Below are 6,000 nucleotides of genomic sequence, written 5' to 3' on the forward strand. Positions count from 1 at the left end.
GAAAAGTCTAATAATTCCAACTTGCAAGTTAACATAATGTGAAATTAATGTTTGTCAAAATGAGGGTTAGGGTTGGAATAAAATGGATCGCGATGAAAGTGGTCGAATAAAGGAGATTTTGGGATCGTCGATGGGGGAAAATTGTGCGGCCAAAATTGCCTCGCTTACCATTTTCCTCGGGAAATTCTCGCGATCTAGGGAAACGTATCTTCGAATGTTACCACGAAGCCTCGCTTTTCGTAGCGTCAATGGAAAGACGTTTGAAGATCGCGAAGGGAACGCCTCGACTCGCTCTTTCCCAGGAGAAATTACGGGAAACGTCAAAGAAGGAGAGCATTCGCCTCCATTTGGCAAAAGACGAGCCCTTTCTTCTTCCGATAATCGGCGATAACGTTATCGGAATGGCTGAAAGTTGAATCCTCTCCCCAATTCTTCAGGGAGCTGTCCAAAGCGATTCTTCACTACGACCGTCGTATTTTCATATTCAGAATGATTATCACATTTTATTTAATTAATCGAATCACGTAAGGTATGTCCCCCTGATAAGCTCTTTGATATTTTTCCGCCGTCCTGGCTAGACTGATAGAAGTCGGGCAGGACGTGGGTTTACTTCGGAAGTTTGTCAATTTAGTTGATTGAGTCGGCTAGGGATGACCAATCTGCTGACCCTCCAACTATTTCTCCTATTTTCCTGCCCCCAATTAACATTTCCCCGTCTCGGCCTCTTCCTATTCGTTATCCTCTCTGCATCGGTGAACCTTTGCACAATTTATCTCTCCCTTTCTCTGATGTCAATTTCCAAGAGAAATATATATAAAATGTAGACTCATACCGTTGATTAAAAAAAAATAAAAATAAATAACACCGATAATAAAGTGTATAGTAGTTGCAACATTTTCCTAGGGTATGATCGAACGACAGTAGCGATAAGAAACACAAAATTGATGTTGCATCTCCTGGCGGAGTGTTCCAATTGTTCCACAATCGTGTGTAAATTAATGTGGAAGGAAATGCAGGAGCTGCAACATTGTACAAGTCGAGTCGATGTTGATAATAAAGTGTATAGTAGTTGCAACATTAAAGTGTATAGTAGTTGCAACATTAAAGTGTATAGTAGTTGCAACATGTTGAATCTCCTGGCGAAGTGTTCCAATTGTCCCACAATCGTGTGTAAATTAATGTGGAAGGAAATGCAGGAGCTGCAACATTGTACAAGTGGAGTCGATAACAGATGTAGAAATCAGGGGACACGTGTAATCAAGTAGGACCATCCTTGGGGCACCAGGAAACGAAACCACTTCCCGATGCCACAGGCATGGGCAAATTTCCGTATAGTCGGAAATTCACAGGGGTCTCATCTGAAAGTATAATTCCCGCCCGCACGAGCGGTCAGATCGATCGAGTATCGATTTAATCGAGGTTAATCGCGGGGTTAACCGGATTCCCCCCGATTTTCCAATTCCTGGATATTTCTCTTCGAGGTCGGATATACACATCGAGGGCCGAAAGGCGAAGCGCAATTAATTCCCTACTCCAGGAGGTAATTAGGTTTTAAGAAAAGGGCCTTTCTCCCATTTTTCCCCGTCTTCTCGGTACCTCCGAAGTACTTCTCAAACAGATCCCACGCATTTCGTGGCGGGGCCTAAAAATGACGTCAAAAGGCAACCGACAACGAAGTTATCACCCGGCCGTAGAAGGAGGAAGTGGATCCAAGAGGGTGGAGGGACAAGGGATGTGTTCTTAGGCTCCACCGTTGGTGCGAAGTGCGGCAATTCTTTGTAGGACGTTGCTTTTAGGGATATACATATTTTTTTTTATTAAATTCGGGGACCTCGCTTTGGCCGACGTAAAGATAATATCCAAAAGCAAGGGCGTTTCTCGCAGATTTCATTCGAAGATATTTGAAATATTTCTGGAAAATCTCAATGGCATATTTAGTTTCAATAATTTGTACACACATTGAGAAATTATATTTCTTAACTTATGAACATGTAATAAGAATACATTTTTTACTTCGCGACTCTTGAAAAAAAAAAAAAGAGTCCCTTTTCTTAAGTGTAATTTCATGGCGGTACCGTTCTTCCTTGGAATCCCCATAATTACCTGCCGAAGTCTCAAACTCTCAGGTGTACCTAATCCGGGGAAAAGTCTCATAAACGGGGGCACTTTCATATCACCTTAATATTAATTAATATCCTCCCTGAAGAAATTTCCTCGGACTCTCGATGATATCGGAGTCGTCCATCCCTCGGGACTCGCAACATAGTGCGGAATTGCAGAACTTCCGGAAATATGCCATTCCTAGGGGAACAATTCCCTCGCCTCCGTGGTTGCTCCAAATATCGCTAATAACCCGCTGACGGCCATACATCATCCCCGGAGACGGATAACAGGGAGTAGACTACCCGGGGCTGAATGGACTCTCCGAATACCTATTTCTGCCTTCCTTTTTGCCGTCTTAACGTTATTCAAACATCTAGACATTGTCTGCCAGGGGAGGATCCGCTTCTAGAGCCGAGTGAAAACGTGAGCGAGCAAAAGTACTGTTTGGCACGGCCATTGCGCGTCGTCACTCTTAAGGCGATGTCAAAGTGGCGTCGAAGAAGTCTTATTTATTCAACTTTTCTCCCAGCTCGATTTACCGAATAGTTTGAAACTTAACAACGTGAATAGGGAGACTACAAGGAAGGTCCTGAAACTCATGAAATTTCAATTCTTTTCAAATTTAGGCATTTTAAAAGTAGGGTATAAAAAATTAAATTTCCCGAGTTTTAGGACCTACCTTAGGTTCTCCATATTCACGTTTTAAAGTACGAAACGATTTGAGACACCCAGTTTTATGAACGATTGAGCTTTCGGATGCCGTTTTCATATCCCCTTAAGGTGAAGTGAAATCCGATGGACGTTACATATATGTCATATACAAGAATAAATTCAAAATTTTTATATTTCAAGTCGCTGATAACTTCTTATCACGAATTTCACAGATAAATGAAATACGTTTTCGTTACATATTCGCTATATACAGGAATAAATCCAAAATTTGGATATTTCAAGTCTTGTCGAGATCCTTGGGAAATTCTCCCGCAAGCGTTACAACGAAACTCCTCGGGTTGAACAGGGGAGATCTCATTCATAAGTTTCGCTGTTCATGCATACGAAATGGCATGCCTTCTCGGTGGTTGGTGCCTTTTTCCCCCCGAACATATAATTACTCCACGGGAGAGGAAGGGTGCACGAGCTCGACGATCGTCGAGCATCCCCTCGGTCTCTGCGGGGTGGAGGAGCGAGTCCATCTTGGGGTTGGTTCTTATATTAGCATTCGGTAATAGGCCTGTCACCATTCACTGGCTCTCGGTAATCAAACCATGCCCGTAAAATGTTCCGCCACTTATAGATACCACCGAGCTTCCTAAAAGCGCCATCTGACAAGAAATCCCGGAAGTCACCGTCAAAAGTGGGGCTATATATATATACCATATTATATTATATATATATATATATAGTAATATACATATATACAACATGTATATATAACGTCAGAATATTGATAAAAATTTTCTCAAAACTGGGTGTACCGAATCATTCGAAACTTATCACGTGATTATGGAGGCCCTAAGGAAGAACGCGATGCTCGTGAAATTTGATTTTTCACAAAAAAATGTGATTTTGATTCTGGACTAGTCTAAAGAAAGAAATATATTTGTTGAAAAATGAAATTTCACGAGCACCGGGATTTTTCTTAGGGCCTCCATGATCACGTGGTGAGGTTATAAATGTGAAGGAAAGTTTTATAAATACCTCTAGACGTTTTAAAGGCATGGAATGACCCTTTCGTGTCATCTTAATAAAAGCATCGAAAGATATTTTTCCTCCTTTGAGGTGGTTCGACACGTTGCCTCGAGGCGCGCTTTACGAACGCGCCTTTACGGGCCACCTCGCGGCCATCTTTAATTCCATGCAGTTTTACGAGGTGGCGACCATACGTCCGTGGCTACAAAACTATATTATATAGACCTCCTCGTTTCCCTGGCTCGTATAACGGTCTTACCGGGCTTAACTTTGGCTTGACCCCTCAGGAGTGGGAGTTCGCGGTGAACCGGCTATTTGCTCGCCTAAGAAGTCCAAACGACGCCGTAAGGACGCCATTTTCTTTTCCGCCGGCCGTAAGAAGGACGCGCTGCCCTTTGATGGCCCCTACGACGGATTAACTGGCCCGGTCCTCAAATTTTCCCCGCCATCTCTTACGAGACACGGTACGCGATATTGCGGGGATTAACTTAACGCCGAAGCGAGCCTTTTGCCGGATTTATCGAGTTAAGTGGATCCTCGGTTAGTCGCGCCATCTTGCGGCCGGATTTCCTTTTACCGGGGGATTTCGATTACACATTCGCGAGTGCAGACGGGAATTCACGTCTTTTTAAATTCTATTCCTGATTCCCGCTGACGTGAACCACGTCCATGACGATACACTATAGAAGTTTGCGGCAATCAGTTTAAGAATTGCATCATTCTCCGTGGTGCGCCGTATTTGAAACGGAAGTAAGATGTCGCTCTTTATTTCTACGGATAAAGTTCTGTACACTTTGCAGATTATCTCTGAATGTTTGACGGGATTATTTTTCTCAAGACAAGATGGCCGCCTTTAACGGAGTACACGGGGAAAGCGAGATGGATACTGGCGAGGTAGTAACAGCCGTTATCCACAGAAAATCGGTGTCACGGTACACCGCGTTATGAATTTTCTGCTCGTGCGTAATTCCCATTTTTGTCCCTCCTTTTTCTTACCTTTCTTTCGCCCGGCGTTTGCCAGACGTTCGACGTTCACTCTCTGGTATTTTCCGCGAGAGTTTCGAATCGACGGTTGCGCCATCTCGCGGCGCTTTAATATACTAATTGACCCCGACCCGTGCCGAAAGCGTTTAATTGATTGCCGGGGCCAAGCTTGGCGATGACTTTGTCACTGCACTGTAAAAATCCCGCTCTACCGGTTCTCGATAAAGAATGCGTCGTCAGGGGCTTGTTAATGCCCAATATGCGCAAAATCTTTCGAGAACGTCGGAGGAAGTGAATGTAAGAGCACTTTTCATAGCGGCTACCTCGGCGGCACTTTGACATCGCCTTAATTCATTAGCCCTGAACTTAAGGTGATGCATTTTGTCGATCGACATTTAATAACCATTTCGCTGTGTAGCGAAATTATTTTTTTCCTCGCTACGTTGCAAAATTATTTTCTTCCACGTTACGTAGCGAAATTATTTTTTTCCTCGCTACGTTGCAAAATTATTTTTTTCCACGTTACGTAGCGAAATTATTTTTTTTTCCTCGCTACATAGCGAAGTTATTTTTTTCCTCGCTACGTAGCGAAATTTTTTTTTTCCTCGCGATATAGCGAAATTATTTCTTTCCTCGCTACGTTGCAAAATTATTTTTTTCCACGTTACGTAGCGAAATTATTTGTTTTCCTCGCTACGTAGCGAAATTATTTTTTTTCCTCGCTACATAGCGAAGTTATTTTTTTCCTCGCTACGTAGCGAAATTTTTTTTTTCCTCGCTACATAACAAAATTATTTCTTTCCTCCACATCACGAATCGCGCAATTCTGTCCCGAACTTGTTCGAGGTGTCCGGATCCGATTCCATCCGCTTCAAGTTCGATCCCGCGTTGGCGGCTGAGAAGGCGATCTCGATGAGATTATCTGGTTCGACGCTGTCGGCATTCCTGATTCTATTGTCTCACAGGACGCTTCGCCCTCGTCTTCGCCTTCGGGCTCGGTCTATATTTTACGTGCCGAAAATACCTCAATGCCGGAATTATTACTCCTCGCGCTGGCAAGTAATTCCATCGCCGCGGACGAAGCGAGTACCCGCGGGTACTCGTCGAAGAATAACGCCCGACCAATAACTACAAACCTGATATTTCCCCAGGATTCCCGAGGACTTTTTTTACCTTCCTAGGAGGGTAGTCCACCTCGATCTCATCCCCTGACTACGGTATTAT

The sequence above is a fragment of the Orussus abietinus genome, unplaced genomic scaffold (genome assembly GCF_000612105.2).
Source record: "Orussus abietinus isolate OABI.00-Male unplaced genomic scaffold, Oabi_2.0 scaffold55, whole genome shotgun sequence".
Lineage (NCBI taxonomy): Eukaryota > Metazoa > Arthropoda > Insecta > Hymenoptera > Orussidae > Orussus > Orussus abietinus.